Raw genomic sequence first — 24,837 nt, forward strand, 5'->3', positions numbered from 1 at the left:
TTCTATGTCTACAACAAAATTTATTTTTTAAACGCATCAAAGTAGAAGCTTATAAATACGATGTGAGCCATTAGAAGCGCATAGTGCAGCAGCCTTTTAGAGTTTCACAAGGCCTTAGAAGTTATCCTGAAATTGGTTCTAGTAACTATATCGTCCAAATGTTTTAGGCTTTATGCATTTTGGGAAGAGAAGAGGCTAATGTGAAATACCCCCACCACAGCAAACCTGCCGACTAGGCAAATTTCCATTTGTCTGAATTGATTTTCAAATAAATCTATTTAAATAAGATTCCGATTAACGAGTACCTAGGTTTGCTGCTACTAGGAAACTAATAAAGTGGGGTTTATGGTAAAATATTAATAGCTTAGTATAAAATAAATAAATTTGCCAAGTAATATATCCATAAAAAAGCAAACTACAAAATTTGACAATATTCCTTATAAGAATCACATGGGAATTTTTAATTTAAAATTTTTTTAATTTTCTCCGTTACCAATAACCAGACAAAACACTTTGACATACAAATATATTGGGCTTTTAAGCTCTTTAAAAAGGTTTAGAAATAAATTGGGAATTTTTGTGTTGTGAGGGTTAAAAATGAGAAAACCCAATTTTCGCCCCACAAAACCATCCGTAAAAACCCATTTCCATGGTCCGATTATGCTGGTTCGCGAAATCATTCAAGTTTATCCCGCCTTACACCTTTAAACTAAATTTCATCAAAAATCGGAAAAATAATTATTTGAGTTATCGTGTTCACGGACACATGTATATATAAAAAAATTAACGAATTATGTTTTTGGCCTCTGGGGACATCAAAATGAAAAAGTAAATTAGTCACGGCCTCACGGGCCTAGGTCTTGATTTGATTTGATTTGATTTACATTCCAACGGCCAAAAACCATTACACTTATCGTCTTATCGTGTCACCTACGGTTATAAGTTAGCTACTTCCCTATAGGGTAATTCGATAATAAATAGCGAATTTGAATTATGACAGCTGAAAGCTGAATTATCATTAAAGGGTGGAATCAGCTGTCAAAGTCAGGCACTTTCGTAGACAATACATAAACTTGGAAATTGGTTAGCCAAGTAATATTAACTCCCTTAAAATAGCTGACAAACTTAATGTTATACCCTTTCCTTTTCCCGTACGGTGACAGAGGCTAGAACATGAACCAAAGTCGTGAATCAAAAACAAACGGAAGATTCCCTAAACATTGTATTGTATTCAATGAAGTAAACAACCATATTTTGTAAGATACTCAAGCCTCATTATTGTTTTTACTCTCCTTTTTCACTCCATAAACATCGTAAAAAGTTCATACCCTACTTCACTTAGCTGAACTGCAATGAAATCTTAAAAGTAACCGTCAATTTTGACGGATTTAACCTATTTTTTTAACATTTGATTTGAACAAATTCCAAACCAATTTGCTCGTTGTCGGCGATTCCATCGGCATTGGTATTTGAAAGTGTCATCAGAGTTATGGTAATGCCCGTGTAACGGCGAGGTATTGGCCAACATCAGCGATCTCAGGATAACGTTCTGCAGGACCCACCTTCATTTGGCACACATTCCTCCCCTCTGAACACCATTAACTCCGTGGAAATTATTCTTTTTACACGTTTATTCCTGAAAAAGGTTTTAGGTAATATGTGTTAATTTATTTGAATACATTTATTTATATAGGGCTCTGTATTCATAAATATATTAATACTCATATTCTACCGCTTTACATAATGATAAAACCTTTTATAGTTATAGTTATCTTTTATAGTTATTTTTATAGTTGAGCGGACAATCTATCGAACTTATGAAATCGAAGATGATACAGAAATTGAAATAATTTTTTTCCAGTATAATGTGAAAAGTATAATATTTTTTAAGTTATTAGCGTTAAATAGATTTAATCAATTAATATAAGTGGTGTATTAATATAAATAGGGAGTTTTTGGCCTCTGGGGACCTCAAAACGAAAAAAGTAAATCGGTCCCTGGTCTAGGTCTTACCATGAGACCAACGGTAATAGCTTATTCCATATATGAAACATTTGCTAAAAGAGTTACAACTTTATTTAATTTGAGGAGGAGGAACTTAGGGAATCGTTTCAAGTTAAACACATTTCGTATATAAATTTACTAAGACTATGTAACACCATTGACTATATATATAGTCAAGGTTAATACTTAGTAAAATAATGTTTTAATCAAGCTAGTGTCACCGAACTTATCTTTTTTCCGAAGTTTTCCCCAATATATGCGTAGTACTTTCAATCATACATGTTATATGTAATTCATTGGTACGTGTTACACATCTAAGCCTTTATATAACTATCTCAAACTTTAAGGGTGATATTTAAAAGTTTTATAATTATAAAGAAAAGTAATTTCCCAAATAAGAAAAGATAAGCCAGAGCTTTTTTGATGAAAATACTGTACACAAAATATACGAAGCCTTTGAGAGGCAGGGAAGAAATAACCTGCGATATTGCAGAAATATAATATTTGTTTTTACGTCTGAAGATTGTAATATTAGTTTCATTATTTGGTTTCATTTGCCAAAACTCCCTCACAACGTTTGTTTGACACGGTAGGGAAGCAATATGTACGTTTGTTTTAACGTTGTTCACCCTCTGAAATCATTCATTCATTGTAAACAACAGCGATCAAAACACAATAATTTGCGAACAAACTATAGCCTACAACTTTAATTTAATATGACCCATTTCTAACAAAAAATAAATTAAATAGTTATAGTACAAAATCCTGTACGTTATAAACAAAATTTTTTAAATTGAAGATCATGAGAAATAAAAATATTAGGCCTACAGTGTATAATATAATTAATATAATAATTTAATATAATATATAATAATATATTATAATAATTAATATAATAATATAAACAAATGATGCAATTACTATAATACACAGATAAAAACTGGGCACTTGGAACACTAAAGACGAAAATGCGCACAACTAATACTAGTAAGCAAGTAAAATGGTTCCAACTTGCAATATTTAACTAAATGATTCATATTGAACGATGTAAAGAAGTTTACGAAACGATCGCGTAAATATTCTTATCGCGAGTTGCGTACACTTCTTTACCTACGACCGTTTAAAATTACTAACAATCACTGCTTATAACTTCCAAGAGAGGACATGTTTTCGTTTATAACCTCTCATTGCCACTGCCAGTGGTGCAACGACTCATTGTACCAACCACTACACTACCGTAGTTGGCATGATACAACTTCGACCCGGTGAATAACCATACATGTATGTTATTTAAGTAAGAGGTGGTGTAGGTCGGGCACGTTAAAGTCAGTGGATGGAAATCATTTGTTGAGCAAACTTGAGCATGTCGGGTAGTTCGCTTAGTTCAGCAGCATCCACAATAGGCTACAGACTGTCTCACTCGGCAAAGTGTCAAAGCGATGTTTTGACACATTGGCGTGAACGATTTTCAAATACTTGCACATTACTATTACAAAAGGGCCTTTTCATCGTGTATCTAGACGTAACATTGGGGAATAAATCATCTGGGAAATTAGTATACACATGGTCAATTAAAGTTATGGAACCTCTCTGTTCTCTTGTATCATTTTCAATTATCACCCAGGCGTTTGATGTCATCATGTTTGTGAAATTACATTTTGAGGACAGATCCAAATGTCAACATGTCCTAACAATTACAATGTCTAACACAACAATACATTGATTACACCATCCAGGCATACAGTAAAGAGATCATCATAGAACATATCTCATTTCTGGAACTAAGATGACATGTAAACATGTAAAAAATTAAATAACTCAACATCACATTAAAAAAGTTAATTATCTAAAATATAAACCCACATCTATTCCTGAAATAAGGACCCATGCTTATATCAACGTTGCACGTACTACGCAGTATTAACTGTAAGTTGTATACTTCAATGATGGGATTTGAGAAGGATTCAGTGCGAATGCTTACATAAATTATTACATAAAAGATAACGACGTACGCAAAAACGATTATTTTCATCAGTTTCAGTACATTTTTGAAACCAATATATTGAAAAGCTTAGTCAACTCATAAGATTAAAAGTTTTGATCTATCTTCACAACAAAGTCAAGGACAACTTAAAACTTGCGGTTGAACTTTGGTAAACACATTATCTGTAAACAAGTTTGACATTTCAACATTTTGCAATTTATGAAGGGGTCATTTTTGAAAGTACAGGTATTTCTGGGCATTTACGTAGTGTAGTGATTCATATAAGAACCAAATGTTATTCATATTGGACTCATGCCTTGAAAATCTTTGCAAAATAAATGAGTTAAGTTAACTTTTACCGTTGTCAATCCTGGAAGATGAGGAGTTTGTCTCACCAAAGTCGCGGTGAACGTGTGCAGTTCCCTTGGTCGTCATAATGGCCAGGAAGATGAAAACACGAAGAGACTTACAAATAGTATACACTATACACTAAAGACTGGCATAATCAATAGTCATTAATCAAGTACGGCTAACTCGGCGCTTGTAAGTATGTGATGCTAGATATAGCTATCACGATTAGTTAAATGACTACTAACCTAACCTAACGTAACCTTATAATATTGGGAGAGCTACTCAAATTGTGTATCAATGAAGCATGTTCTATAATTTAGGCGTGCCATCAAGAGTTAAAAAAGGAGTGGCGGACTCATGAATATTAGCGTTTCAAGAGTGGCCGAGGATCTGCATACGTTTGTCATGCTAATTCATGTTTGACAGAGCAACTGACCTTACGCTTAAACGAATAAAAATCTTTTGATAATTACATACAGAGTATTTTCATCCGTGTATCTTATTTTAAATAAGATAGTTTACCATCATTGTTTTCTTTATGAATTTTATTAGACTTTTGGCGATACTTAATAAGGAATAGCCGGATTTATTGTATAACGATTGTTACAACTAACTGTAAAAATGTAAAATATGAAGGTATGTTCACCATTTGTAATATCAAATCGAATCAAAAGTAAGAATATCCCCGACTGCTTTCGACTAATCTTCGTTCAATTTCTGCTGTGGCTAGCACAGCGAGATTTACATAGTAATAAAGTGCATAAGTGGATTATTGTATGTATCACAGAAAGTAATTTTAAACATACAGTATACACGTGTTAGCTTCAAGTGTCCCAAAACCACCATCATGAGTTATCTCATGAAAGTATAACTAAAAGTAAAAACAAGTTTATTGTTTTAGTATTTTGATACACTATACGTAAATATATATAAATGGGATGTATTGCGACAAGATTTTCACGGAGTTAATGGTGTTCAGAGGGGAGGAATGTGTGCCAAATGAAGGTGGGTCCTGCGGAACGTTATCCTGAGATCGCTGATGTTGGCCAATACCTCGCCGTTACACGGGCATTACCATAACTCTGATGACACTTTCAAATACCAATGCCGATGGAATCGCCCACCATAAACAGTTTGCTTTTTAGATATAAAAGTTACGGTACTTTTTATGTTAAACCCGTCGATGTAAAGGCGGATTGGTCCCCTGGTAGTAAGGCAAGGTACAATCCGACCAATCATCGTAAGTTATTAGGTGAGTTTCGACAAACGCTTCGTTATTAATTGAATCATTATAACCATTGACTATTAGATACTGAAGTAGACGTCCAATCTATATGAATCAGCTGTAGCCAACTTTTTGTTAAAAAAGAACATAGTTGTGTGAGCCAGGCACAGAAAGACTAAAACTCTATTTTCTACCGTATTATTCGTTGCTGGCCAAGTTCATGGGTCATAACAGTTGCTATAGCTCACACAATAAGTCATTCCATTAGTTTTAATTGATAAAAAAGATCGTGTATTCGACAGACATCAGGAAAATAGTTGATTAGCCTCCGGATTACTGTACTATACTTAAAATGGTTTACAATACCTGCATATAGTAATCCTTTGTTGCTGATTTTGACAACTAGCTTCGGTTCTTCCGAACCATCAGGCCTCAAGGTGTATGGTAATCACTTCATTCGAAGGTCGTTAACGAACAGAGTTCAATAAATAAAACATATACAAAACACGATAACACGGGACGGACACATATTACAAAAAACACGAAAAACAAGAAGGGACATTGACAATCGATCGTGACCGGGCTGAGGTAAAGTCTAGACCCATAACACTGTTTGCGACCTTCGAATGAAGCGATTACTTGACACCTTGAGGCCTGATGATGGTTCAGAAGAACCGAAACTAGTTGCCAAAATCAGCAACAAAGGATTACTATATGCAGGTAATGTAAACAATTTTAATAAATTAGTAATTTAGATCAGCACAATCTGTTGGTGGCTCACATCAACTACAACGATTTTGGTTAAAAAAACTGGTTACAAATTTAACATGGGGATGGAATGTCTAGTTGTATTAGTGAAATATTTTAACACTTTAAAAAGATACGTAGTATTTTGAGAATTTCCTTACTGACTCTTTTGGTTTAAGACACCAGTTGATTTCTACTCTTGTATTTCCTCTGATGATTGTGCTATCGTGTCTTATTGAGATATTATTAATGAACTGACCAAAGAAGGTAAAAATGTCGTTGAAACAATACCAATTGATAGTGAAACAAAACAATCAGTGTAGAGTGTCATGAACTGAAATTATACTATTCTAAAGTACTGTATTACTTAAAAAGTAATGGTAAAATAACAGTAAACCTTTTTGAAATAAGAATGTTATGAAGTATAATAGATTTTTTTGTGGGTGTTTTGTATAGTGGTTGAACCAAAATAGATTTTCATTTTGTGAAACATTGTAAAGTTGTGGAGTCTGTCCTGGCAGAAGAGTGGACCTTCAGTCCAAGCCACAGGCTGTAAAGAAATTATAAATTAGGCCTATACAATTTTAAACTGACTAATGAACTTCATAAGTATTTAGCAGCTGAATCAACGCTCTTTGGCGAGAGAAACATAGTTTGTATTACGTCTAATATGTTTTGATTCATTATACAAAACATGTTATGGTATTGGTTTTTTTAATTCGTGAGGAGAGGAATTATTTTTAAAATACAATAGTTTTTTACAGGCTTGTTAATCCTTGATATCAATTATAACAATTTCGCAACGGTTTACCAAATAAGGAACAACAGGTTTCAAAATTCAAAATTCAAATTCAAATATATTTATTTAGGATATTACAAGCATGGCCTCACCAAGTTTACAAAACTTGTCGGCGAGGACCAATAGATCCAAAAAAATTACAGACAAAGTTTACAGATTTTTCTCTTTTTCTTTTGTTTTGTTTTCTAAGTACAAAGAATTATGAAAACTAGTTCTAAGGCGGTTCGTGGCAGGCACTTATTAATAGCAAGAGTGTTTTGGCAGCTAAACTTAATTCTAAAAGCGTTAAAAAGAAGTGTAAAGAAGAAACAATAAATTCAATAGGTTTAATTATTGATTTAACCATAAAAGTACTATAACATGTTTGAAACGTCTATACTCTAATTTGCACAATTCTGTAATTTATGTATTTACAGATTAAGACAGAATTGTCGACGAGGCAGCAGCTCTTGAGACGGAATATATTAGAAAATGTCCGTCAGCAACGAAACTTGTCGGAGGCTCGGGTTGTGAATGAACTGCATTAATGCTTCTCCCCATTATAAAAATATTTAAAAATAGTATTGCTACGTTTAAAAAAGTTATATAGCAGATACCACACTCAAATTTACACTTTCTTATAAATAATTCAAATAAATGATAGCTCACTTAATCGTACTAAAGAATAAAACATTCTTGTTGAACGGAATGGTAAATTATAAACTTAAATTTACTTTGAACTTACTTATAGACATATGTACAATACGCGGTGATAAGAAAAAATCCAAACTAAATGGAAGACATTCATCGATTATTCACAACAACGAAAATTATACTGTACTTTGAAAAATATCCGAAAAAAACCTTTCAGATATAAATAATTTTCTTAAAGTAAGTTTACGTATGCTACAGGATAAATACTAACTTGAAATCTAAAACAATATTTTAATACCCCCGCCGCAGCAAACCTGCTGACTAAGCGAATTTCCATTTGCCTGATTGGATTTACACTAAAATGTCTACTTAAAAATATAAAATTTATTTCCTATTTAAATAGAATCCTATACTCTAATATGAACAAGGTTTGCTTGTATGTATGCCGATGTCTACATTGTTGAAATTTATAAAAGCAAGCTGGTCATTTTTTAAATAACCTCCAACCCTTCCGAGGTGACGCAAAAACAGGTCTGCAAGAAACCCCACTATGAAGATATCATTTGTGTTTATATTTTGTTGATTTGATTAACAAATGTGGCATTTTGCAGGCCCAGGTCGATATCTGCTTCGGTTTATTTTATGAGCTGTTGATATTCTTATTTTAGTTTCGATATTGACCGCTGGCAGTTATAATATTCGTCATGTTTCAACAAAAGATATATTAACAATCTGCATTGTTACCTGTACTTGGCAATATAAAACTCATTATTAAATACGTTATAATATAAATTTTAATGATTGATTTTTAGGCTAACAGTTGAATTTAATAACTTTGTGTTTATTTTATGGTGCGGCAATCGTTGTGATTAGTTCTCTCGCCAAGAGGCCTAGTGTCACTCCAGTGTCAGGGGTCATGTTAATTTCGTTCTTTTGCAACTAAAACATTGCGTAATAAAATAGTATTAATTTTTATTTTTGTAACTTTGATTAATAAACTTATAATTCTTGAAAATAATTAATAAATTAAAACGCAACAACGTTCAGCACGAATGCCTTTTAACAAGACGATAAATCCTCCACTTCGACCTGTTTAAATGCACCTCGGGGACTCATCGCTTAGTAGCTTATTATCTGTTGAGGAAACACTTGTTAAACGATAATATTCAATGTTTACTTTTAAAGCAGTAACTAAAATAAAATACTCGACGTTATTTGCGCAGTTTGAGGCTAATTTAAGGTATTATCTAAATGTGAAAAGTTCGAGTGACGGGTTAATTTCGTTGAAGGAACATAGCTAGTAGAATGCGTTACCTTGTATTTAGTAGTGGTTTGAACTGGATATGAAATTAACCAAGTCCTTTACAGGCTGTTTAGAACTGGGTCTCTCCAAAATGCTTCGGATTTGATTGCTAACGATAAGCCAATATCGCCTCTTTAAAAGTAATTTAAATTTTATGTGAGTTTTCCATGGCTTTAGTGTTAAGTTTGCATCAATTAGATTAATCTTTTTAGATATCAGTTGGGTTTGGGGAACATTCTCAATTATACTTTCTTGTAACTTCATCTTTGCTTTTTTATAAAAGTAAAAAAATGCCGAATCTACTAAAAAAACTGCAAAATAAAATAAAATCATTCATAGAATCAGCCATGCCCCAGGTCTCAAGTGCCTGATTAAAGGGACTTTTGCTTTCTTTTTAAATTTTTCTTGTGCAATAGTTTTGTGGCTGGTTATTTTGAGAATTCAAATCGCTTATGGTCTTAACATTTAAAACGAGTGGTTAATGATCAGAACGACAGTTCTCAATTATCTCGAATCAATCAAAGATCTGCAAAGATGTACAAGCGGATTTTTTTTGAGTTGATGGTTTGATTGGTTTCAATTAAACTTTTGGAGACCTCATAACATTGCAAAAATGTTCTGAGGTAAGATCACACTTTTGCAGAAATTTAGTGTTAAATCGCTACAAAGAATAATTTAATTTGCAAGTTTTAGGACTCCCTTATCCATTAATTGGCCTGTATATATATAGGTATAATGCACGTGACACGTTTGGTCCATTGGTCTGGTAGGGGGAGGTTGTGATGGGTGGGTGGGGGGGGGGGGGGCGACCCCGGGCGGCAACGGGTGCAGATTGCGCATGTCCCATCGTCTCAGATCAGTACGTATGTAGCATCTGTACTGGTGTGTGCGAGTGTATTGTGATAGGACCAAACTCGAGGTTTAAAGGTGAGCCATTCTCATCTTACATATCCTTGTTACATGTGATTTTTTTTAATATTACGTTAAAGAGTTTGGGATGTTCGATTTCTGTCATGAAACCTAGATAAAAACTCACCTTCTCTCATACGCTCGGTCGTAATGAGATAGAATCATTCGCTTGGAGTTTAATATTCGAGAAATCGTTTTTAAATACTTACACGAAATATAAAAAGTGCAAAACACTCGGTGGTCTACAATATCGTTGAGTAGTTTTAGAGGATTTCACAGGGTTGGGCCGATGAGGTAAGCCGTAAGGGATGAGTCTATGTATAAGTAAGTAGGAACCTCCCGAAATTTGAATGATAAGCCTTTTGAGTTCGGGTCGAAATTGAAAAACAGCTCGAAACGTAAAAACTGCCTGTCATGTTATGATTGAGATTCTGTCGCAGATGCAGCTATTGTCTGGTCATCTATGTAATACATTGGTGACCTTATTAGTACAAAATCACACCGAATTAAATAGGTTGACCCATAATTGTTAAAATTCGTGCTTTAAAATTTTAAAAACGAAAATGTATGCTACAATTTTCCGGCCTGTGATATAAAGTCAAAACTTATAAACTAGCAGAATAAGGTGTTCATAAATAACAACTACAGGATATCCCCTTTCAAAAATAAATACCACATAGTAAAATCTTCACTCTGTTATTTGAAATCAATCCTGTATATTTTCTTATTATATTTCATCAAACACAACAATAAACCACACAAACTTTGCTTACATATCAATATTTTGTTCAATAGTTTCTTGTGTTCAATAGTTAATTTATTTTTCTAATTAATTCTATCTTTAACCATTACAACTTCGATTGAACAATATGCATAAAGCAAGACGTAGGCATAGTCCTTGTAGCTATAATAAATTAATTCTAAAATACGAAACCTGAAGCAAAAGTGATAGAATCATAGGAGACGAAAGATCACTACGCTAGATCACTACGCGTTCACTACTAGGAGACTTAAGTGTATAAAAATCAAGTCGAAGCTAAATTATAAACTTTTAAACCTCAATCATTTGATTCAGTAGATTCAATGTTTACTGTGGTTGTATTGTTTTAAAAGTTTTTATTGTTTCAAACTACACTGTTCTATAAAACAATCGAACTCGCAGATGCAAGTATATGTTTGTCAAGCATAACCTTTTACACAAATTCCGGATTTAGAAGAATGCAGAAAATACATATAGCCTGCATTCATCTAAATAAAACAATATGCCACAGGGTATTTACTTAATTTATAGTCAATGTTTACATTGCATTTTAATTTGAGAGGAAACGTTCCAAATTATTTTAATTCGTTACTAATAGCCCACAAGGAAATCGAATTTTTATATTACAGGACTAAGCGTCAGCATCTAGTCGACCAATACACATGAACTTCGAGACGTTAAATCATACTTTTATACAATATCTTATAAGCCAGTACTTTTAAAACCAAATAGGGAAAATATTGTATAGCTCGTGTAGTGATTTTATATTTTAATATTAAATAATAAGGAAATAGATTTCATTTCAAAATTAACTATAATCATCTGTACCCGTAAAAAATGGTGTAGTTTTTTACTCCGTGTCACTAAGGTGTCCTTGTTATTAGTTTAAGATAATTCTTAAATTCTGTAGTACATTTAATATTTTCAACTGATGAGGCTCCTGAGGAAAACCTAGTTCTTACTAATCATGACGTTTTTATATGCAACAATTTCTTAAATACAATAATCAGTGTATATGCCTATTTAATTGGTTTTAATATCTTTACAGCTAAAAGTGTGACAGTTTTAAATAAATACCTACATAAGATTAGAAAAAAACATAAAGTTTTTGTTATTTTATAAATACGCAGAACAGGTAAAACGTGCACAGTTGAAGGTCAAATAAAAAGACAGCTTATTTACTAATATCAGATATAAAATAACCAAGTATCGTCGTAATTTCCTTAATATCCCAATAAATAAGACTGTTTAGCAAAAAACAAAAAAAGAAATCTAATAACAATATGGTACATACTAATAAATAACTGATTCAAATTAATCATGAAGTGGATTTTCAACAGCTAATTAATAATGTCATCACATATTTGAATTGTAAAACTATGATTTTGGTATGTTTTGTGGTATTATTGAAATTATTACTACTAAATTATTTATTATCCGATTTCAGTGAATAAGATGTGTCGTTTGATTTGAATTTAAACTTCATTTTATATCTAATATTAATAATAATTTATATATCTAACGGTTTTAATTGGATTTACCATTAATATTTGTAAATTACAGCAATTTTAAAGAAGAAGCCGGTCGCCTTGTATTGTGAAACAATCGGGAAACAAATCAATTGACAATGAACAATAAATACTAAATAAGAAATCGTCTATAAATATAATCAAGCGTGTATGGATATCAAAATATGATTCGTATATTCCTTATAAATAGTTCTCACCCTCTACGATTTACTTACGTATTTTAAGCACTACTAGTTACAGTTTTCATCAAATAAAGTTGAAGTCTGGCTGCACTTTTTTGTTTTGTATGTATGTGAATTATTAGAGCGTTCATAGAAATTAAATTTCATAGACAGTTTTCAAGGCAAGCAGGATAATTTAATTCACTAATTGTATTCAAACATTAACATTTATTATAACTTAGCGTTAAATTCTGCCCTAATTTCCAACCCGTTCTTTCAAAGAGCTAGGGGCGTCAAAATCTAAGACAGCGGGGTATTACTCATAAAACTTGGACCACTTAAGTAAGTAATCGTCAGTGAAATCTGTGTTAGGCCAAGCTGTGTTTGTACTGTATTAACCCTACAGTAGTACCGTTTCCTGGAAAAATACTGTCGAAACAAATAAATATTTTGTTAAAAGAACCCCTAGACAAATCACACCAAGATTTTTCGTTTAGATGAAATGAATTCTCCGTTATCTATCTAGGTTTCAAGAGCGTGTAGTTTTGAGCCCTTAAAAAACTATGCAGTTGCCGAAATTAATAGTTTAATCTTACAATCATTTGAAGGAGATTATATGTATTTGCATTTAGTGGATACAAATAAAAACCGAGATGAAATAGTCCCTGGTAGGAATCAGGTAAAATTTGTTAACACCTTTGAACCTCCTGGATTTTCACTACACAGATAATACACATTCAAAGTTGGAAACTCAATATTGTTCCTGCAAAATCTCTGCAAATTCCCAGTTTTTCCCTATGAGTTTTTTCCCTATTTTATTTTTCCCTATTTTTCCCTATTTTTTTATTTTTCCCTATGATAAATCATGTGGACTATCATTAAAATAGCAGGAATTTATTGAAGACTACCCCTTTTTCAGTTAAGTGCAAAAGTTACATAGTGAATGAGCTGAATGCACCTGTGATTTCAACCTCTTACGGTAAGACAGTTAATAAAGTATAAAATAATTATATTTCTCACTCTTTTTATTGTTTGACTTATTAACCACTGTGTTGTAACTTATTATAAAGTAATGGATTAGAACAAAAACTATTTTAAAATTGGATCTACAATGTTTTCATTACTTAACTTTAGATTAATGACCATTGATTAAGGATTCCATAAGAACCCTTATAATACGATATCATTGCAAATTGAAGGAGATGAAACAGTGAAAACCAAATTAAAACGAGTTTTGTCAGAGTAAACACTGCAATTTTAATCGTTCAACTACTTAATTAACAACTTAATTAATCAACCCTTTTCAATCATCATTTTGATTGATTTCCGATGACGAAATGTTAATTTATTGTTCACTCCTATCATCAATCTTTATTTTAAGTATGATGGCAGTTTCATGTATATAACAATGCAGATTTAGTTTACTTAGTCAGCAACTAAAATTCTCATTACAGTACTGAATCATTTCATTTGCTCAGCCTCTTGTTTAAAATTACCTTCCCTTAAAACATACTAGCATAGGCAATAGAGTAGGAATATTTTTTGCAACAGTAGCCTACACAGTCTCTTTATAATACATATCTACATATCTAACTATGCTAAAACAAACTGCATTCTAATATTTAGTTTTTCCAGTAGCCATTTTGTGTTAGGTTAATGTTTTACACATTTTTCAAGTCCGTATTAAAACATGTTCTCGTCGCAAACGATGTTTCACGGATAACGACAATCTTAAAAATAATTTCTTTTCAAGGATTTGCTAGCTCCATTCCGAATACGCCTTTGCCGATCAGCTGATCGTCATTTCGTCAATGTAAACTGGAATAAGAGACTCGTCAAATTGTACCTACACTACATATTCACATTATTTACTACTCCAGTCGTTTCGACCATACTACGATTGTTCCGTAGCATGGGCGGATATGTCTAGTACTGTAAATAATATAATTTGTGAAATACCAATATGACGAGGCTCTTGCCCAAAGACCAAGAATTTAGTCATGACACTTACCGTAGGTCTACTGAAGACTACTAATCAATGTATAGAGTGAAATCGCGTTTATATTTACATTGTGTTTGAGCCTGCACACTAGTGCTATTGTGGATAGTGTCAATTGGCGGGTCATCTTATACTCAAGTGACGAATTTTACCCCTTAAGATCTGGCTCCTTATACACTATAATTCTGCCATATTTACCGCGCAACCTACACTATTCCACTTGTTTTTTATTATCAACCATCAAAGTTTTCCCCAGTACTCATTTTGTTCTTAAAAAATAGAAGGGTTGCAAATGTACAGTTTTCAGTCCAATGTAATAGCAAAGTCTCTGGGAAGGATTAAGTTTGAGATTCAGTTAGTAAAGAAATGACACTGCTACGTTAACATGGGACGATTAAGAGCCGACCCTCTTATCTCGATCATTTCCACACTCACCTAAGGGAATATATTTATCACCCTCTCCACACTTAAAGTCGTTCAAGCAAAGGTGCCTACTGTTAAGATTTTGTAAAATAAAGTAAATATTTTCGTCCACAAATGTATTACCACTAAAATAAACGGCATCAACAATCTGACACATATTTTCTCCCATTAGCTTAGTATTTAACATGAATTTTAAACTATAATTAAGGCAACGAACTATAAGTCCACGTACTAATGTTTCATATTTACATATCTTATGTTTCATGTTTAATGGAAATCATCACACAATATATTAATGGTTTGGTTTCAAACATTTAACAAAAAAACTCTTCAAAGTGCATTTTTCAAGTTCAAATGTGCGAGTTAAAAACTTTATCTTCTTAACAGGAATTAACGAATATGCCTGATAGCAAAACTTGGTCTAACTGTGGAATTTCATTCATATAACATTTGAAAGAGTATACTGCACTATGTGTACGTGAAATGTACTAAAAGATATAAGGAGAGGGCGAATGTTGGATGGGAGGGGGTAGCTTTTGTGTCTCGAGCACTCTTTTCGAAACAGTCTGGAAAAACCTTTTATAAATATGTTACAATAGAAACCTTCATTCAGTATAAAAGTCCCTTCCTTATTGTCCCTCAGCCCTACAAAATAATTCCAAGATCAGTTTAGAATTTTATTCATTTCTAATATACTCAATACTCAGTACTTACGTACGTTGCTCTGTAACTAATTTCTCAGAAAATCGTTACCCGCTGAAAGAAGATGTTAATGTTGTAAATCCTTTGCTGATGGACAAAAACAACTGCAATACATGTAACTCCAGGTAAACATATATTATTGCAAATAAACTACCGGTACTGAAGTTAATTACGTAATTAAAAAGAAAACACATTTTTATATTTTATACGCCCCGCCTAAGTATGGGAGCTGTCAGTACATGTATATTATAGCTCAGTTTTAACACATTTAATAATTATATAAAATAGCCTCACTTTAGATCAAAAGATTAATAACAAAAAAACAAGCTTAATAACTCAAATTATTATTTTTTTTAGGCAATGCTTGATCCACATCTTTGAGGTGCCGATTCTCTATTTAATGTTGAGTTACATAAATTTCAAAGCTATGTCCACTCCCACCATTGCATCATTTTAGTTGAAGATCCAGTAAAATATATTCAGGATGTATACTATATATTAGTACCTGATTTTCAGCATCATGCCATCAGTTAGTATACTATATCGAATCAAAACATTAGTACACATTATTAGAGACAGGGTTTTGTATTAAGGTTATCCTCAAGACATTAAATGTCAAATTGAATTTAAAAACTGTTTATTCCATGATATGTTATTTTTGTTAATTAATTTCTAACAAAGCTCAGACTTAGTTACATATAATATTTATTAAGTAATATTAATTAATATTATAGTTATATAATAATAATTAATTTACGGCTGCAAAATAATTATTAAGTTAGATAATTGCAGAAAACGTAACACTTTTAATATTGAAATACCCCCGCCGCAGGAAACCTGCAGACTAAGCAAATTTCAACTTGTCTAATTACATTATTACTAAAATATTTCCATAAATAAGACATATTTATTCACAATTTTAATAAAATTAGATTTAACGAGTGCTTAGGTTTGCTGCTACGAGGACGGTAAAAAGTGTTTTTTGGCCATACGTAAATAGTATAAGATGAAATAAATAAATTCGCCAAATTTTATCAACATACAGGGTGATTTGTACTCAGTGTGACAACATTTTTTTGGTGTAAGTACAAAGTAAATGAAGTGTGATGATGCATATCAAATGTTCCAAGTCTCAAAATTAGCGTCCCAAAAAATTATTTTATGTTTATCAAAAATAACCATGCTTTTAAACTAATACAGCGATTTCTCAATTACCTGTATATGGATTTGAGTAGATAATGTCATTTTCGTGTTCTACATTAAATTTTGAACAAGAATAATGGAAAATTATGGAAGATCAGTTGTAAAAACTCCATTGTAAATAGATTCAAAGATAAAAATTAAGACATTTGATAAAAATTTAAAAAACAATGGTCTATTGCATTTTTCACACCCTGTATAAAAGAAAGTGTCGGAATATGTTAAAAACTGCGCCATTTTATAAGCTTTCCAACCATGTGCTACACTATTGAGGTTTAGATATTTTTTTGTTTGTAAGAGTGGTTTGAATACCAGAAAACAGGGAACTTTTTACTGTTTTTACTGTTCAACCTGAATCAAAAATACAACTTTTGCTTAATACATGCCGACTTTCTATGTTTTAAATGTTAAATACACCATGCTTTGCAGTCTTCAAACAATTAAAGCGTATATAAGCAGACATAAACCTCAATAGTGTAGCATATCGTTGGAAAGCTTATAAAATGGTGCAGTTTTTATCATATTCCGACACTTTCTTGTGTACAGGGTGTGAAAAATGCAATAGACCATTGTTTTTAAAATTTTTATCAAACATCTTAATTTTTATCTTTGAATCTATTTACAATGGAGTTTTTACGACTGATCCTCCGTCTTTTTCTACCATTCTTGTTCAAAATTTAATGTAGAACACGAAAATTACATTATCTACTCAAATCCATATACAGGTAATTGATAAATCGCTGTATTAAGTTTAAAAACATGGTTATTTTTGAAAAGCATAAAATAATTTTTTGGGACGCTAATTTTGAGACTTGGAACATTTGATATGCATCATCACACTTCATTTACTTTGTACTTACACCAAAAAAATTTTGTCACACTAAGTACAAATCACCCTGTATATCCATAAACAAGTAAACTACAACAGTTTTAATTTTCTCCATAAGAATAACATGGTAATTTTAAAATACACTATTTTCTAATTTTATCCGTGACCGTTAGGCATACAACAGCGCTTCAATATACTGAATTATTTCTTTTTTTAAGCTCTAAAAAACGGTCTAAAAAGAAATTTAAAATTCTTTTGTTATTAGGGTCAAAACTGGAAAAAACCCATTTTTACCCCATAAAACACCCCACAAACCCACGTTCCTATGGCCTGGTTTGCGAACTCCTTTGAATAAACGTAGGTTTACATGTTTTTACAAAATTCCATCAAAATCTGATCATTTTTTTGTCTCGAGTTATCGCGCTAACGGACACACACACACACATATATATATAAACACAATTTGGGAGACGTACTGTCTAGGTCTAAACTTTACTGACTAAACTGATCTATATTAATTGCTTTTGCACAGAAGACTGTACTCATTTTTAAACCCGTACTCTGAAATATGTGTTCATGTTATTTAATTTTTATTGTTGTATTTATTGTATTTATATTTATTGTTTTTTTTTATGAAATGTTATTTGTTATTGTTTATTCTTAGTTATCTTCTTAGTTCAATTTATGTAAATTGTGATGTTGTGTGTACCAAGAAGACTGTATGGGCTTTCTGAATGCACTTAAGCTTAAATTCTGCATTGTAATTGGATACTATGCCTGTAATGTAGCATTGTTATCTAAATAAGTAAAAATAAAAAAATACACATTACAGAAATCAGAAAATTTGTATTGTTTCATATTCATTAACAATTACATGAACACAAATTACACAACACAAATAAACAAGAAAATTGCTTTGTCCAGACAGCAGCGATCTATAAATAGTCGTCTAATTTATATCAGTGTTTTTTGTTTATGGAGTAATATAGTGAACATTGCAATCGCCTTTCATTACAGTCACTTGTTTAGAATATTTATCTTTAAATGTAAATTTAATTTGTATTAGACCAATATACAATACAATTGATTCAAATTCATACCCGTGTGAACCCAAGCTAGTAATATACGAATGTAAGGAATAAAAAGTTGTTGAAATGTGGACTAATAAAGACTAAAGTAGCAAAATTAGCGATTCAATTAAATTTGGATTTATATTCTCTCATTTTCAAATATACTCTAACCTATCCAAGTTCTGAGCTTTCAAGGTTTTTGACAAATTGCATATTTAGACTTTGACTTATTTCTGATTAGCATTAATAATAATTAGAAGGATCTTGAAAGATATGCATAGGTGCTACAAGAACTAAAACCGGAATGATGTAAAACTAACCCATTAAAATAACTTCTTTGCTAGCACTTTTAGTTTAGATTAAGTGTAAATATACTCTCAAATTCCAAATGAATTAGGATTATTTATCAATTCATAGTGATCAGCATTCGGGGAAAAGGTATCATCAAAAGGCATTTTCATTTTTAAATAAGTCCTAGATAATTATAAGATACGCAAGACTACAAACGCAGTGTCACCAGAGTCACCATAAATATCCGACATTGCCCATTTTATTGGCTGTAAAATATAAACATCTACCTCATACAATAGAAAGGAATGACGGTTTGGTTTACGGTGCTTTCTTCTTCTTAGGGTATAAAGCTTTCGCAGATGCGTTCTTTTATGTGAATCCTGGACCATAAATTCATACGTGTCAGTAATCAGAGCGAAATTACTAAGTTGAATGTGGTTAAATGTCGTAAAAGCAATCGCTATTAAGTTTCAGTTCATATATTTACGTTTCATTTAATGAATGTTATTGTTCTTAGATCTGTAGGCAATTCAATGAAGTGAACAGGTTAATTGATCGGATACAGAAAAGTAAGTGAAGTTCATTGAGATCAGAACACGTGTGCAAACTTTGTAACCTCATCACGTGATAGCTTCCCAGCATATTTTAGCCAAACCTACCAAGGTTTATTCTAAAAACACCATAAATGTTTTTTTTAATTAAACATATTGAGATTTAAGCTCATGAGCTGCCATTATGGTTACGAAATAACAAAGTAAATGTAAACAAAGAATCATAACATATGTTCATAGCATCAGAGCATATCGTCAAATCAATTTTTATCTAAATAGGCTTGTAGACTCGATAGGGAGAGTTTTAAACAAAAACGAGAACAGTAAATTATAAGTGAATGGAAAGATTTAAGAAGATTGCTTGTAATGGTGGGTTTAAAATTGATGAACTACTCGTATCATGTGGTATTATTGATCAAGTTTTGTTATGTTGTAAATGTCCATTTCCTATCCTGCGACTGTTACGACTCTAGCCGAGCGACTCTAGCCGCGCGTCTAGAGCCGTACGGCTGGAGACGCTTGTCTCAATTCCTATGCCGCGACTCCTACGACTAGTGACTATTGAAATTGCACTACTGACCGTCATGGAATAAGCATAGTTGGCAGCGAATATATTACTTGGAGAAAAGGAGGAAAAGGAATTAATTATTAATGTGCATGGTAAAAAAACAATGAACAACCTAATCCATTGTTCACGGTACGGTGAAAATAGGGGTTTCAGAGTATTCTTATTCAGATACATCTTCTTCAAGTACTGGGGGTGAACGTATGGGTGGTGACGAACCAGTTCCATCAACTTTGAATCATATATGAAGGTACATACCTCAAAATTCGTATGTATAAACTATAAATTCGTTACAGCCGCGCGGCTGTAGACGCTCGATTGGAAACGGTTGCATTTACTTTGCATTAAAGCAGTCAATTTTTTTAGCCACGCGGCAGAGTCGTAACAGTCGCAGTATAGGAAATGGACCTTAATCTATTTAATATCAAGTCGTTACAAAATTAAAAACTGCAAACAAAAATAACCCTCATTTTACATGCTTATTATTCGTCATTATCATAGAAAACAATGACTTATTTTTTAAACTCAAACGTGGTATTGTTGTTTTCAACATTTTACATACAAGAAGTAATATGGTTTACATATCCGACCTGGCATTGGTTGTAGGTCCAATGCCTATGGATTGTGATGGAATTAAAATAAACTTATCGTTCATTTATTCGGTTGCCATTTCGAGTATGTAAAGTGGTGAGTGACAAGTAGGGCAAAGTAAAATGCTGAGAAATCAGTTCTTTCACTTTGTACGACAACTGTGAGTAAACTTGTGTTTTGTTCAATCTTGTTTATGATAATAAAGTAGATTTGTTCAGTTTATGAGAATAACTATTAGGGCTACAGGCAATTGAGGATGTTTTATTTGACAGAGTTATACATTTAAACGTTAGAAAATAAATATGTCTGTTAACGAGCTGAATTAGTATGCAAGTTGGACGGGGCGAACGACCTTAGCGTGTTACTTGCCCACTCCACAGTCCTCATGCCATCCTTACTGATAACTAGTTATGCCATAACATTACACTGCAGTCTATCTGCATAACAATGACTAGAAACTACTTTTAAATTAAGTAAACAGTCTCAAAAGTATATAACACATTTTACATTTTTGAATTGTAATAAATAACGGTGTATATTTCTTATGTTGTTGCAGAATTCTGCCTTTTGTGACAAGTGATCAAGAAATAACCAACCATGATGTTGTAATTAAATATATATGGACGAAACGATAAGTTTGTAGCTATGCATGCGTGTTCGTGTGAGCGGTCTGAAATGGGTATTAATTAGTGTGAAATACGTGATGGTAAATTCGTTGATCAAGAACCAAACTGATATCTGCAGTGAACGACTCGTTATGGCTGGAAGCTTGTAATAAGAATCTTCATTCACTAGGTAGCTTCGATAACTTGTATAACAAATGGGGATATTATATTGGCGATTTAGATAGCGATGAAATGGCTGCGCCTCTCCTCTCTCGGTCTTTCAGTTCTCTCTTCACAATTCTTTCCTTCTTTTCTTTAAAATCTCAATATATATAAATATACGTTGATAAAAGCCGGGATCAGGACGCGATTAGAAAAACGATGAATGCATTTTTTTGTGATTTATTGATTGAGTGTAATTACTGGAAATGTTTGAATCCAAAGAGAGGGTTGAAAATGAGGTGAGAATTGTTATTGAAACAGTAATTCTGGATAAACTTTATGTGTAGAGGAAGCTCAGCGAGGAATGCCAGATCTGTAGCGGATGTCTCAGGAACTGATGGAAAGTTGAAGACCGAGAGAGGAACTAAGAGAGAAGAGCTAGACGCCCTAAGAAATCTGACGTGGAGGAAAGGATAGAGAACATTCAAGGAATATGACGATGCTCTGAGAAACATAGTTGGATTAATGTCACAAATTCGAGGAATTGGGCAAAGCCAACAATTATTACAAACATTATTCACGACATATCCATGCAGGAAACGATCATGAAAGTGACAGAATTTCACGCGCGGTCGAGATCAGGAGTGAAGGAATTAAGGAAGGATCACCGAGGTATTTCACAAGTATTTATACAACAGCAAAACATCCAAAGATAACTGAAGTTAAGTTGCTTGCTCCCTTCGAGGTAGAGAAAATGTCGATGAACAAAAAATAGATTGACTTGAGGTTAGAGGAATGATAAAACACACGGAATGAAGTTCAAAGCTGAAAACGAAGAGGGTGTGAAAAATGCGACGAAGCAAAAATCGTTCTCTGATATGTGTAAAGTAGTAAAAATAGTTCCACATAATAATTCATTGTCTTATTGCTGGATATTGACTTTTATTAATATGAATTTGAAGATTACCTTGTAAAATTCATAGAAATCTAATTGAACTAAATGTTTCGTAGCGACTAGCACATTTTCAAGTACATCTCTTCTACGATTTATCAAACATAAAATTTAAAACTATTGCTCACAACCACGATTACTAGAAAAAACCCGGTATGGATCATAAACATAAACAAAATGACGTTGTTGGCCCGAATCCTATACTAATAGCATTGAACATATGTTTTAGCAGTTCCATTTAACCAATGTTAAATCATGTTTATTTTCGGGCCAAAAACGTAATTTGTTGATGTTTATGATCCATACCGGGTTTTTTCTAGTAATCGTGCTCACAACCTTAAATTAACTTTAAAATCTTACAAGTGAGGTTATAAACACTGAAGCTACAATACTTGAGCCCTGAGCCCCGTACGAGGAACATAACGATATAATTGTTAGTTTATGACAAACTGACCAGAAACATACACCTTAAGGCCTATAAAAATAAAATAAATATAAAACAAACCTTACGTTTTTTGTTTTTTTTTTCTTTCTACTCGATACGCTATAGCAAAATTGTTCAATTTGAACTTAGTTTGTTTTCGTGTTCTCTGCCTAGAAGTAATTCCTCCCACGCATGTAATTTTTATGTCTCCATAAACGTATTAATGAATATGGAAACAGCTAAATATCCTGGGATATTCTGGTAAAGTATATGCCGAATTCCAATCAAGATTTCCAGGAACACAGCATGATGATCACCTACAGTAATCTCCTGTAAAAATGTCTGTAGCTGCCTAATGGCAATAAATGTACCTTGTAATTGCAGTAAACGTAAAGATTGTTGTACTATATTTTTAATATTCTTACAATGACTTTTAATACAAATTTGACGCTTAGGTGTGTAAAAGGGACTTATTCTTCCAAAATTCTGTCAACTGCAAGAAAACAAGAGCATTTATGGCGTCGTGGTTTTGTAACATTATGTTTTACTTGGTTACAATTAATTACTTGGTGACCAATCACAGTACGTTTTTGAAAAATATGTTAAAAACAACTAAAATTACAAACCAACATTGTTTCTATTTAGGCATTTATAGCAGTAAAGATTATAATTTTAGAGTAAATAATACTTTTTAAACCTGCTAGGCAGGTGCTAAAGATGATATTGTGGCCAAAGTATTGAGGACAACGAGCCTAAATTATAGAAACACTATAGACTTTCTTCATGGTTACTTAGCAAAGTCTCATAACAAAAATTAAGTATAACAAAAACTGTGATATTGTAACTATTGAGTTCCCTGGGTCTGGAGTCATCAATGGGCAAATGCTGGTCGTCTCATTGACGGCCAATGTGTAATATTGCAGTTCGGAATGCATCACTAAGACTTTAAAGGATATCTAATTAAAGATGTTTAGGTGGACCGAAAAATATCGGTTTGACCTGACAAATCCATCTACATGTTTGAACCAATTTCCATTGAACGTTAGGTGCAATGACAAAATACTTATGGCATATACACTAATCAAAGTACACTGTTTTGTTTGACTACAGTAAGAGGATTATTCCTTAGAAAAGGAATTACGAATTAATATTACAGAGTATTTTAAATTTTTAATTATAAAACAACTTTTTACTTTTAAAATAAGTGTTTTCTATTACTTTACGTAATTATACAATCAAAAACGTGTACATTATAAAAATTTAATGGTACGTTAAGAACAGATTTGCACCATCACTGTTTTTTACATACAAGGCGATAAATAAATTGTACGAGTGGTGATAGATTGTTTAAAACAAACATTTTTCTAAACTCTAAAATAATAATTTATGGTTATTCACACTGTCCCTCTAAAGTGAGAATAATCTTATTTGAATTGTAGAACTTTCTCCAAAATCCCCACGCGATAGTCTTATTTATTTAAGTGCAATATTGCTAATGCAATACACATTAAAAATGCAGTGCTAAGCATCGACGATAAGAACCTCCATTTTTCAAAGATAGATCAGTCAAAGTGATAAATTATACTGTAGGCCCTGTCCATAGCCTAACAGGCACCAGCAGCTTTAATATACTTAAGCCTAGAGTGATAAATGCACTGTTTTAAAGTATTATTTAAGAGTATTCACAAACATTTTGAAATTTATTAGCCCAAGGTTAAATATATAAAATAACCCCCCGCAGCAAAACTGCAAATGAGGCGAATTTCCATTTGCCTGATTGAATTTTCACTAAAATATCTCTTTAAAAATATCATTTGTGTCCTATTGAAAGACGGTAATTGCTCATTTCCGGGAGCAGGTATTACCAAGAGACCTACAGTAATAGCTCATTTCTAGGTGCAGGTATTACCAAGAGACCCATGGTAATAGCTCATTCCCAGGTGCAGGTATTACCAAGAGACCCATGGTAATAGCTCATTCCCAGGTGCAGGTATTACCAAGAGAACCACGGTAATAGCTCATTTCTAGGTGCAGGTCTTACCAAGAGACCCATGGTAATAGCTCATTC

At 32.5% G+C, this 24,837-nt stretch overlaps 1 protein-coding gene across 1 annotated transcript in view; it reads left to right on the plus strand.

Annotated features, from left to right (window-relative positions):
* The first annotated feature begins 9,936 nt into the window (after positions 1 to 9,936).
* The window catches only part of LOC128998056 (acetylcholine receptor subunit alpha-like), a 91,340-nt gene continuing 76,439 nt past the window's right edge, over positions 9,937 to 24,837 (plus strand). The window contains exon 1 of the mRNA XM_054424024.1: positions 9,937 to 9,973. The gene's annotated coding sequence lies outside the window, so the exon portion shown is untranslated. The remainder of the gene's footprint in view (positions 9,974 to 24,837) is intronic.

Source organism: Macrosteles quadrilineatus, unplaced genomic scaffold (genome assembly GCF_028750875.1).
Source record: "Macrosteles quadrilineatus isolate MER2022 unplaced genomic scaffold, UCM_ALF_1.0 Scaffold_7__1_contigs__length_78375512, whole genome shotgun sequence".
NCBI lineage: Eukaryota > Metazoa > Arthropoda > Insecta > Hemiptera > Cicadellidae > Macrosteles > Macrosteles quadrilineatus.